This window comes from Xenopus laevis, chromosome 5S (assembly GCF_017654675.1).
Source record: "Xenopus laevis strain J_2021 chromosome 5S, Xenopus_laevis_v10.1, whole genome shotgun sequence".
In the NCBI taxonomy this organism is placed as follows: Eukaryota; Metazoa; Chordata; class Amphibia; order Anura; family Pipidae; genus Xenopus; species Xenopus laevis.
The window spans coordinates 29,072,267-29,085,321 of NC_054380.1; the positions used below are offsets into that span (position 1 = coordinate 29,072,267).

A 13,055-nucleotide genomic window follows, 5' to 3' on the forward strand; every position below is an offset into this window, starting at 1 on the left:
GGGAATGACAGGGTTGTGAAAGTTACAGATGAGACTGAGCTCGGGCTGAACAGAAGATTCCAGCACCATGGAGAGCTCTACAATAATCTGCACATACATTTTTGTATCAGCTAAACAAAGTTAATGTAACATTATTGTTCTCTTACACATTTCCCTCCCAACTGAGTAATAATAAAGTAAAAAATATTTAGGTGGTTTATGTTTTACATTGTTGCTGAAATTAAAAGCTTCTGTGCACAAAACTATTTTCTGCGTATTTTTAAATACAGAGGGCTGTCATTGTTGCTTGTCTATGGCAGGCACATATCTAAAGGTAACCAACCACAGTATAAAACATGCCTCAGCTATGGCAACAAATATGGAGGCTTGGATTTACTGTATATATTCATATTCAGAAGATCAATACTTTGGAAACAGAGACCCTTCAATGCTCTTGCTTAGTTGTTCTTGATTCAGGGAAATACAAAAGTCATTGCTTAGTCAAATATAGAGATTGTTACAGTGGTTATTACGACTGGTATTTGCCATGTTTGAGTAACAGAATCCCACTGGCCACTTTTCAGCCAGGAATCTGAGCATAACTAAGAGATGTTCATCACATTGCAACGAATTGTATTTGGACAACAATGAATAGGAAAACTATTTTTATATGCTCTTTTTGTCTTTAGATCATATCCTCAAGAGGTTACTGGTGTCCAAGGCATGATCCCCAACATCTTGTTCCAATGCCACTGTTGCCCACTTGCCACCAGTGATCAGCAGTATAGTGAGAGCAGGTGTAAACCAAGAAAAAATATATTTTTTTTGGTTGGTTGGTTGGTAGATTATGAAAGATAAAGAGTGTCATAGGAATAGGACTTTAACAACGGAATGCCTGTGCAAGGCAGAATCTGCAACATCTTTAAAGGATAAGTAAAGCTTTAAAATAACTGAATGTACAATAAATGAGGGGGCTATTCTAAGAACATTTGGAATTTACATTCATTATTTATTTTTCTTTCATTCCAAAATATTAAAGGGATGAATGTTCTGTTAATATGAATGAATTTTGTTAAAACAGCGCCACCTGCTGGTCAGTTTCTGACCAGTCTGACCACCAAGTAGTCAAGGAAGTTGCCAGGAGAAAGAAGGATATGTTACAGAAAAGTGATAGGTAGCACCTTCCATTAACAGAGATATGAAAACAAGAGAGTGGTGTGCAGGGTCATATAATATGTAGATAGGTCAAAAAAGAAAAAAGCAGGGCCCATAGGTTGCACCCTCCCACTATGTCAATCTGAAATCCCACCATGAAATGAAAACTTAACCTTTATGATCATTTAAAATAATACGCCAAAAAATAAAGAATTAAAAAGGAATTAGGAGAGAAAAGCTGTTCTTACTCGAGGTCTTCAGCTTGTAAACGGTATACAGAAAGTTAGATTGTAGCAGTTAGTACAATCTCAACTAAAGCAATTCACGGTTAAGTTGTGCGGTAAGGTCAGTGGTATGCGTGCTTAAATTGCAGCACCGCTAATTCTACCTGCATCGATCTCTTGATGTGTTTTAAATTCAGCACCACGGATACCACCAGCAGAGTTAACTTGGTGTGCTTTATATTCAGCACCGCTGGTTCCACCCACATACTTCACTTATTATACTTATGATGAAGTCCCGTGGATTTCAACCGCCCAATGCCCCAAATATGTTATAAATTATCACCGCGGACTCAGCCCGTATTGCCCTTACCCTTGTCCTTTTGTGCTCGTCCCCCAAGTACAGTAAGAGAATTGTAGGCATCGGCAGAGTTATATTAAGCTTCTTGCGGCTCACAAGATAACCGAAGACCTCAAGTCATAACAGCTTTTCTATCCTAATTCCTTTTTAAATCTTTATTTTTTGGAGTATTATTTTAAATGATCATAAGTAAAGGTTAAGTTTTATCTTAATTTCATGGTGGGATTTCAGATTGACATAGTGGGAGGGTGCAACCTATGGGCCATGCTTTCAGGAGAAAGAAAGAGGCTGCTCTGATGTTCTTCTGCTTAGGAAAAAAAATAGAAACCTTTCTCAAACCTTTCCTAAGCAGAAGAATATCAGAGCATCCTCTGAATGAATGTAAATGACAAAAGTGCTTAGAAAAGCAACCTCATCAATTTTATATTCACTTATTTTAAAGGTTTATCATTTAAAGAAGCAAGAAACACAGTAACAGTAACATCACTGTATAATTACCTCTTGATATTTATCCATAAATTGCCTGATATATACAGTCTCTGCTAATCTACTCCAGATGAACTAAAATAAAACATTTCATTTTTGAAATCCCGTTTAAGAACTCACTTTTTTTCTCCGCAATCGGTTGCCCAAACACAGATGGATGATAACAGATAAATCAGCCCCATTGAGTCTTTCAGAACATTCACTATCAGAGTGTGAATATCACATTGTTTCAGGCAACCACAGATAAGCACAAAAGCTCAGTGAGAATACACATACAGGTAGGGGATCTGTTATCCAGAAAGCTCCAAATTAGAAGGTTATCTCCCATAGACTCCATTATAATTAAATAATCCAAATTTTTAAAAGCTGTTTTCTTTATCTTTGTAATAATGAAACAGTACCTTGTACTTGATCCAATATAATTCACTTTTATTCAAAGACAAAACCAGCCTATTGGGATTATTTATTGTTTAAATGATTTTTCTAGTAGATTTAAGGTATGAAGATCCAAATTACATAAAGATTTGTTATCCAGAAAAAACCCAGGTCCTGAACATTCTGGATAACAGGTCCTATAACTATACTATACTGATTGTGGGATGTTGAATCATGACAAGTCACATTGTAATGTGCTAAGCAATTAATAAATAATAATTGTGTGCAACACTCTGTCTTTATAAGCATGATACGTTGAAATAAATGTAATCTGGCAGTATAGACAACATATTTAACAGAACATAGTTCAGCATGACTTCCCCAAAAACCCATAACTTTCCCTGAAAATTATAACTTGTCAAAAAACAAGAGTTTCCAGAAAAGAGATTCCAACCTCAGAAGCTCCAACAATTGATCACCTTTGGCTCTAAGGCCGATTGAAATGGTTTAATGTGTAGCTTGGCTGTGTAAAAAACACACAAATAAGCATTCTAGTTATTAACAAAAATAATCTAAGGGATATCCGTTTCTAATGTAAAACTGAAAATATATTCCAATGAACAACCATTTGCACTAACTGTACAAGCTGCCTTTTGTTGTGCGGTTCATTTTAATGTTTAATAACCCTTTGTATCTCTCAGATCATATAAGTTGAGAGCAGTTGCGATCATCATGATGTCAGTTTTATCACAATAACGGAAGAAAAGAACTCGAGAACCAGTAAAACGCAAGCAATTTTGTTAAAACCATGTGGGAAATGGCTATTCGGCGGCACATCTTTCTGACTGGAACAAACATCTCTAATAACAACCTATGAGGATGGTCACTGAACTACTGCCTGTGATATATAATCATCATTAAACAACAAGCTCCTGAAATCATGAACTAGTTTAAAAGTGTAAGAATGGTCTGGGGATGCTTTGCTGAATATTTCATTATTTGATGAACACGAATGAAAGGAAAAATACAATATAACTTTAAAATTGCACTTACAATGCAGTCATCAACAAATTAATTCTAATACATTTGCCTTATTTACATAGCAATCTGCACGAATCAGAATCAAGTTACTATGCTTTTCTAGTATTTCTTTCCCGAATTCTCAATAGCAGGTGACCACAAATTGGTGGGTCCTTTCAATAAAAGTTGCAATGCATGGTTACCAAACTCCGATTCTATCTGGCCAAATCCCGAACCAAATTTTGAACCCTTGTGACGGACAGAAATTTCCAGCATGTGGATGGAGACATGTGGATTGACGCACAAGTGTAGGAAATTCTGCAAACGTTTCTCAGGATTTGCATTTGGTTAGACCAAACTTTTGGATTTGGCTAACTCCTAACTAGGATTTCACCGAATTCTGAACCAAATCCTGGATTTGATGCATCCCTGACACAGTTCCTATGCCAATGCAAGCAGTGTCAATTGCATCATTAGAATTCATAGACAAAATCTGCTACAGGAACCCTGGAAATATTGTCAGGTTCAGGCTCGTAATAATTCAATTGTGCTAATAATAATTAATGAATTAATAATAATATTATGATGAGTAGAGGTGTAGGCTTCCATTGGCAGAAGCCTAGTTGTCGATATACATGGCAGATCACAGTGGCGTAGTTTGTGGGGGCCCCCTGCAGAAGAATTTTCAGGGGCCCCCAACAAAGAACGTAGGCATGGGGCCCAATTGGTCCAGCATATTAACACCAGTTGTGCAGAGCTGTCAACTTCAAAGTAGGAGAAATCAGGAGAACATGGAGCTTTATGCTGGCTGCTGCAAAATTTCAGATCCAATAGTGACATTGGAAGAAAAACAAGTGCGCATGAAGCGCATGCACACATAGCTCAGATGACATCACTGTGTTTTTGCGTATGTGCACATTCAATTTTGCCTGCAGAAAACAGGGGGAATTCCTATTAGACAAAATCACGTAACTCATGGGAAAATGCAGTGGAGGGAGGTGACAGGTATGGCTGTACCTTTATAATCACTGTAGATATGGACGAAAAGCGCTCCACTAATCCCAGACATGCCAATAAGACCACTGAAAAATTACCAATGAGCACTTCATTAACTCCATACATGCCAGTAAGGTCAGTAAAAATGGCCAATGACCACTCCATTAAATCCTGAGATGCCAGTAAGATTAGTGAATAAATTGAAAGCATTACCGTACATTTGCAGAATACCAGTAGCAAATTTTCTTCTTTCCTTGTGCTCCAAAGATGGCCCTGCATGCCACAGTGGAATGCACTTCCCTTTAGCAGCAGCGGCAGCATCGTGGAGACATCGTGGGTGACGTGCCCTCCAAGATTTGTAGCCCCCCCGCATTGCAGGGGCCTTAGTTACGCACTGGCAGATAACATTGTCTTATCTGCTTTGTCATAGACTCCTCCAGGTCAAACTGTAACATTAATAAGTCTATTATTCAAAGTATTGCAGTTCAGTTTTTACTGCATGCTCAATCAATGGCAAAATGCAAAATCTATGAATGATTAATATTTAGATGTTGGGTTAAGACACATGCTGTAGACTATCAAAAATATCAATTATTCGGCAATATGTTACCAAATTAACTTAGTAAACAAAGTAAAACGTGGTATTGTGCAGATAAATTCTGACATCCAGTGGCCGTATAAGGTAGCAGTAAACACATTATAACAAATGTTAACATTTTATTGTAACAAAAAACTGAAATATTGATAATTATTCTAATATAGACGGTAAGCTTTACCTTGATACTTTTTGGAATATTTTTTTTACTTTTAGATGGAAGATAAACCGTGCCTGATATTGTCACAGATGAGAAAAAGAAAACTGCATAAATGTGGCATAACAAATTCCCTCAGAATATTAAACAAGTCATCAGTTATCTAGAGAGTTTAGTCAATACAAGCAGAGGAACATACTCTAAGCTAACGGATCTCATAAAACCTGTACCCATTAGATTAGGAGCTGTTTGTGTAAGTGCAGGACACTGTCAACAAAGAGCTTGTCTAAATCACCCTCCTGTTTCATGCTTTTCATTCAGATATTTATTATGTAAAGGTTACACAAGAAAAAGTTGTTTCTTAAACATAGTAATGTACATTTTCTCATAAATCAATTTTTAACTGCATGATAGTGGAGTGCTCTACCTGAATAGAAACCACATGTTGAAAGTGCTGGGTGCTCTACCAGAAGACCCCTCCTTTGTATGGAGTCATACAGTAGATAAATGCATAAAGAAATCCAGGAGCACACCATAAAATTACTTAGTACTTACTGGAGGCTTGATAAAGGGCCCGGAGGGGCTGAAAAATTGTCCTGTTTGTGGATATATTCAGGCTTAATAAAACACTGACTTCAATAAGTAATTTAATGGTGTGCTCCTGGATTTCTTTTTGCATAAATCAATATTTAAGTAATATTTTCCATGGAACAGAATGCTAACGGTATTTTATGGCTGAAGATCATAATGGGACAACATCAGTAAGGGGGTCTGAATGCCAAAAACTCAAGTTTTTTTAACTATGAAATCCAAATTTTTAGTGGAAAAAAACCTAGAATTTTTCTAAATTTATTAAACCCCTAGTATGGAAAAAGTCTGAATCCGAAAATCCAGCATCTCAGACCTGCCAAAGTTGTATATAAGTCAATGGGAGAGGTCCCAATCCTATCTGGAAGTTTCTGTGGTCTGCTTTGGAATAAGCCGGAAAATCTGACTACTTCAGCTTTATTGAAAATAATCTGAATAAGTCTGACTTTACGGCAAAAATTGAGCAAATCAGAAAAAATCAAATCACAATTCAGATTTTTTCATGTTTGTCTCCGATCTGATAAAATAACGTTTTTTTAATAATAAATAAGGTCCAATCGTAGATTTTAGTTTGGTCTGACTTTTTTCATTTAAAAAGTCAGATAAATTCTGTTTGATAAATAAGGCCCCCAAGTAGAACTCCCGTTAGCAAAGTATAGGCACTCCTGATATATATCAGCACATGAAACTGCACTCACAGGTCTTTGTAAAGTGAAAAAAGTGGTAATTTCTAATACGGTATATATCTATATATATATATATATATATTTATTTATTTATTTATTTATTTATTTAATCTCCTCTTTTAATTTCTCTTCTTTCTCTATCTACCCTATTTCCAAATTGCTTGTAATTCAGTACAAGTTAGACAGATGTCTATGTACCTAGATTTCCATATGTATGCAACCAATTCATGGGTTTCATATGCAATGACCAAAGTGTATTTATATAAAATCTAGGAAACCCACCCACATATATACAGTATATACACATACACTGGGGGTCCTTTGAGGGACTGTCCCCTATTTTCAACCCAAACAAAGTATTTAACTGATATAGCTTATGGAGTCAATATAACTGATATTAAAATGTTTAATACAGCAGTGATTTGTTTATACTAGGAACAAGCTGTTATTCCTGCCCCAGTGCATCTCCAGAATTAAATGCAGGGTTGTGTATTGGAGATAATGGCTCCTACCAGTGCTGGTGATATGTGAAGGTGCTAGGCATGAAACAACAGATTGTGAATACAACTGTCCATGTCATATATTATACTTGATTACCCTTCAGGGAAACAAATTAAGTTATTTGTGCTGACATTTTATAGAACACGTTGCTGATATGGGACCAATCCTCCTAATTCCAAACTCCCAGGGGGCAATTTGTGTATTTAACTATTAGGTGATTTCTGAAGCATGACAGATGTAAGATTGAGGGGCTTTGATGCTTTCATAATGTGCTTCCTAGTAGCATAGACACAAAAGGCAATAAAAAGGATGTCAATTATTTTTTTTAATTTTATGAGTATTCTTCATAATATATCTTGATATGTATGAATATAGCTATTTATTTTGTAGGAAACCGGATGTGAACCCTCCTAAGGACCATCTGGGTCTAGATCATTTCAGTCCGACAAAAGTATTGCTTTTAAATTTGCTTCCATGCACAGCAATGCCACCTAAAAGCAACATTCATACCCCATTAGAACAGCATGGAGATGATTTCAATAGATTTAAGTTAAAAGGCAGATGTTTCTGTGGCAGAAAACAAAACAGTTACATTTCCCACTGATTAAAATGGGATGTTCTGCATGTTGCCGGAGGGCATAAGATTTTAATATAGTCAATGGGAATGAACCATGTACCAAAGGTATTAATGGAGAACTAAAGCCTAACTAAAGAATTAGCTAGAAATGTTGTACATTATGTTTTGGGCTCCTGTACCAGCCCAAGGCAACCGCAGCCCTTTAGCAGTGAGATATGTGCCTCAATAAAGATGCCAGTAGCTCCCGATCTCATTTTCTGCTGATTCACTGCATCTGCTCTGTGCTGATGTCACTAAAGGTGGCCATAGACGCACCAATATTATCGACTTTTTGTCCGATATTCGGTGTGTGTATGTTGAGTGACCGATCGTTCCACGATCCGTCGTACAACACATATCGATCGTTAAGTCGATCGGACAGGTTGGAAAATTTTGGTCGGTTTCCCGCAATTGTCCGACAGTATCTGAACGTGTTTGGTTAATTGTTCGACAATCACCATATATGGCGATTGATATGGCATGGTGGGAAAAATGTTTTCATTCGTACCAAAAGAACGCTCTACAATACGAAAATTCGTATATCATAATAGCCTGTATAGACTAGTACTGTGGAATGTAAAAATTTGAATTAATTGGGTACCCTAAATCTAGAACCGATGCCAAGCACCCCAGTCTCGGCTCGTGCTTCTGCCTGTAGCAGCCGCCTTTGGCCTAGGGAGGAGCCCTCAGCTACTCAGATGCCGCCAGGTCTTAAACCGAGAGGTGCAAGGCAAGGGGTTCTAGATAGACGGAGTGGCACAACTGTAGGCAAAGTCAGATCAGGCCGGGTCTTTGCAGGCAGAGAATAAACGTAGTCAGGCAGGCAAAGGTCAAACCAGGAAGTCAATCAGAAGGATTAAGCAGAATCGAAGTCGGTAATCAGGCAAGGGTCAGGATTCAGAAGTCAGGATCGTCAAATAGCCAGGCAGGGGTCACAACAGGAATCAAAACACAGATTAAACAGAAGCTCTATAGCACAGAAGCACCAGGAACAAGATCCTATAAAAGGCAATGTAAATAAGTGCTTTGTGGCTTTAAATACTTTTAAATTTTGCACCACTGCGCGCTGACGTCACATGCTAACGCTCATGCGAAAATAAATCAGGAAGCAGTGCACCACGCACGCCTTAATTATTCCCCTGTTGCGGCCCAGAGGAGCGGCAGCGTGGCGCGCGTCCCCGCCGAGGAGGCTACTGACGTCCCTGCAGACCTCCTCCCACTAGACCACCAGGGTGAGTTATCACAGTAGTGTATGGTTTTACTATTATTTTAGTACTATTTTATTTATATAAATGGTCTTGAATGTACTAGAAATTTAACCCAATGGACTGATTTTGTTTATTATTTCCCTAGATATGTATACAGTATCCCTTTTGTGAAAAAATATTGACAAGTGAAGATTGTGATCATTTTTTTTTTTTTTGAACAAAAAATATTTTCCACTCCTAGGCAATCATCTAGGCAATAATAACATGCCATTATTGTATGACAGACAGTCATAACATTGTCATAACTATGCACACATTTTTAAGCACACATTCATCATAAAAAAAGAAATATAAATATGCAAATATGCCAAAAAAGTATTTTTATCAACTTTTAAACATTTACATTTCCTACAGCACCAACTCAAGGTTATATCGGACATGATACTGCTTTTCTTGATATAGGACAGCCATAACATTGTTATGACAGCACAGTGTTTTATCCACGCATTCTTCCGAAAAAAAAAGAAATTAAGCAATTAAAAAATCAAGTACAATTTCTAATAATCCAGTTTAATCTGCACTATTCTTCTCTCAGCATCTGTTTCTCTTCATTCACTGTCAGATTAATGAACCAATCTATAGGGGGCTCCTTTAGCCTAGAAGATGTATTAGAGCTCACTTTACTAAAATTACCAGAAATCGTGTCTGTCCACATGCTGAATTTGTGCAAAAGGCAGTTATTTAGTTAGAATTGGTTTGAACTGGAATCAGGAGGGAGCTCTTATACCTCTGCTAGGAAAGGAGTCCCTATATATTGGATCATTCACCTGACACCCAACAGCTGCATGAAGACAGAATGAAAAGAAACAGATGCTGAGAGAGGAATAGTGAAGATGAACTTGATATTTTCAGAAAACCGTACAGGATTTTTTAATTGATTGTATGTGGAAAGTTAAAAAACAGAAATATAAAACTTCAGGCAAATATGCCAAAACTTTTACGTATATTTTTAAAACTGTTTAACATTTAAATTTCCTGAAGCACCAAAAGAAGGTTTTCTTCCAAAGATGAAACTCCCTCTTTAAGTAATTGCAACTGTGCAATGATCTTTTTAATTGCTTTGTATGCTCCAGCTTTGTAGGCTCCAGGAAAATCTTTGGCTTCAAGTTATGCAGGACTTCTGGGTATTTCTAAATCTGCAATAATAATTAAAAGTGAGCAGAATATTTTATAGCAAGTCCGGTTATCTCACATGCATGTGCAACTATACCTGTTAAATCCATTGTATCTTGTGAGGAACTGTGAGGCACTTCTGCTGTTTCATCATCCACCGTTTCATGGGCTGGAGATGATGTTGGCCATTTGTCACTTCTTTCTGTGGCATCTTTAGCTTCATGATGATGGTCCTGTGACTGAGATGATGGTGGCCATTTATCACTGGTTTCACCGGCATCTTTATGATGTTGGTTCTTTGGAGTAGGTGCGTACTGATGATTTCAGTAATCAAATTCAATCAGATGCTGAAGCACTTCTTCACAAGCCTGGGGATGAGTTTGAAGCATTTTCTTACACAGTAGCATGAAAACTAAGAAGAATGGATGAAGACCAAAGGCTGATTTTCTGAATTATTAATATCTGACATTTTTTGTCTTTGACTCACAATTGGAAGCAAGTTTTCATTCAATGGGGGGGTCAAGTGATAGTGTATATACCACTTTGTAAAAAAATTTTTTTTTTAAAAAATGAATGCCCATTGTAAATGATAAAGTTACTAGTTTGTTACATTTCTTATATTTGCACTTGGATTTTTAGTTTATTATTAGTAGATTATTGTATTGTTTATATTATTATATTTGCACTTGGATTTTTAGTTTATTATTAATAGATTATTGTATTGTTTATATTATTATATTTGCACTTGGATTTTTAGTTTATTATTAGTAGATTGTTGTTGTTATATTATTGTATCGTTTATATTATTATATTTGGATTCACAAACGGAAGCAAGTTTTCATACAATGGGGCGGGGGGCAAGTAATATATGCCACTTTGTAAAAATACCACTTTATAAAAATATTTAAAAAAAAAATGAATGTACATTGTAATTGCTGAAGTGACTAGTTTTGTTGCCCTTATATTTTTTAGTTTATTATTATTATATTGTTGTTGTTATATTATTGGATTGTTTATATTAAACAGCTCGCCACTTTATTAGTTGTTTTGGCTGCTCATTTTGTAGGACATCAGTATAGAAAAAAATGGTTATTTACCTGTAACTATTCTTGCTTGAGGGCTTCCACAATAGCACGACATGTATCTGGGATTATATGACCAAGTGCTTGTGCAGGTATTCCCGTTGAGAATTTTAGATCCTCAAATGTCCTTCCTGTTGCCAAAAATCTCAGTGTAGCTATCAGTCTTTGTTCAGGAGAAATAGATTTTTCGCATGACAGTGTCTTGTCTTTGGATCAGAGGTGACACAGCCTCAAGTAGAACTTCAAAGCATGAATGAGACATCCGCAAGTAGTTTTTCAAATCTTCAGGGTTGTGCTTAGGGATGTCGTGGACTGTTCACCGGCGAACTTGTTCGCGCGAACATCGGCTGTTCGCGTCCGCCGCAAGTTCGCGAACGTCGCGCGACGTTCGCCATTTTGGGTTCGCCTTACCTGGCGCTTTTTTTTGACCTCTCACCCCAGACCAGCAGATACATGGCAGCCAATCAGGAAGCTCTCCCTCCTGGACCACCCCCACACCCCCTGGACCACTCCCCTTCCATATATAAACTGAAGCCCTGCAGCGTTTTTTCATTCTGCCTGTGTGTGCTTGGAAGAGCTAGTGTAGGGAGAGAGCTGCTAGTGATTTCACTGATTTGAGGGACAGTTGATAGTAAGTTTGCTGGCTAGTAATCTACTTGATACTGCTCTGTATTGGAGGGACAGAAGTCTGCAGGGATTTGAGGGACATTTTAGGGTAGCTTTGCTGGCTAGTAATCTACCTTCTACTGCAGTACTCTGTATGTAGCTGCCTGCTGTGGGCACTGATCTCTTCTGATCTCATCTGCTGACTGCTGTAATAACCCAATAGTCCTTGTAAGGACTGCTTTTATTTTCTTTTTTGTTGTTTTACTTTGCTACTTTAACAGCCAAGTGCTATTAGTCTAGCAGTGTTGGGGAGTGGGACTGGTGTGCTACTGTGCTGCTCCTAGTAGTTCAGCAGCACCAACCCGAGAATATTTTTTTTTTTTTAATATACATATAATTTTTTTTTTTATTTTACTTATCTTACTGTTCTTTAAGGTGTCCAGTGCTGTTTGCTGTTCTTCATAGTAGTGCACCAATAGTAGTGCACTTGCAGGCATTATTTGCCCAGTGGCCATCTAGCTGTGTGAGCTTGTTCACATTCTGTCTAAATATCAATAATAATACCGTCTCCAGAAACACCACCTGAGTGATGTTTTTCAAGCAGCAATAATATATTCCGTATCCACCACTGCTGTAGTGTATACGTTGACCTTGTAGGCATTATTTGCCCAGTGTGTTCTTCATTTTCAAACCACTGCCACTTAGCTGTGTGAGCTTGTTCACATTCTGTCTAAATATCAATAATAATACCGTCTCCAGAAACACCACCTGAGTGACGTTTTTCAAGCAGCAATAATATATTCCGTATCCACCACTGCTGTAGTGTATACGTTGACCTTGTAGGCATTATTTGCCCAGTGTGTTCTTCATTTTCAAACCACTGCCACTTAGCTGTGTGAGCTTGTTCACATTCTGTCTAAATATCAATAATAATACCGTCTCCAGAAACACCACCTGAGTGACGTTTTTCAAGCAGCAATAATATATTCCGTATCGACCGCTGCTGTAGTGTATACGTTGACCTTGTAGGCATTATTTGCCCAGTGTGTTCTTCATTTTCAAACCACTGCCACTTAGCTGTGTGAGCTTGTTCACATTCTGTCTAAATATCAATAATAATACCGTCTCCAGAAACACCACCTGAGTGACGTTTTTCAAGCAGCAATAATATATTCCGTATCCACCGCTGCTGTAGTGTATACGTTGACCTTGTAGGCATTATTTGCCCAGTGTGTTCTTCATTTTCAAAC

General features: G+C 37.4%; 1 pseudogene; it reads right to left on the minus strand.

The window, feature by feature from the left end:
• Nucleotides 1–2,995: 2,995 nt before the first annotated feature.
• The window catches only part of LOC108717397, a 98,537-nt pseudogene continuing 88,477 nt past the window's right edge, over nt 2,996–13,055 (minus strand).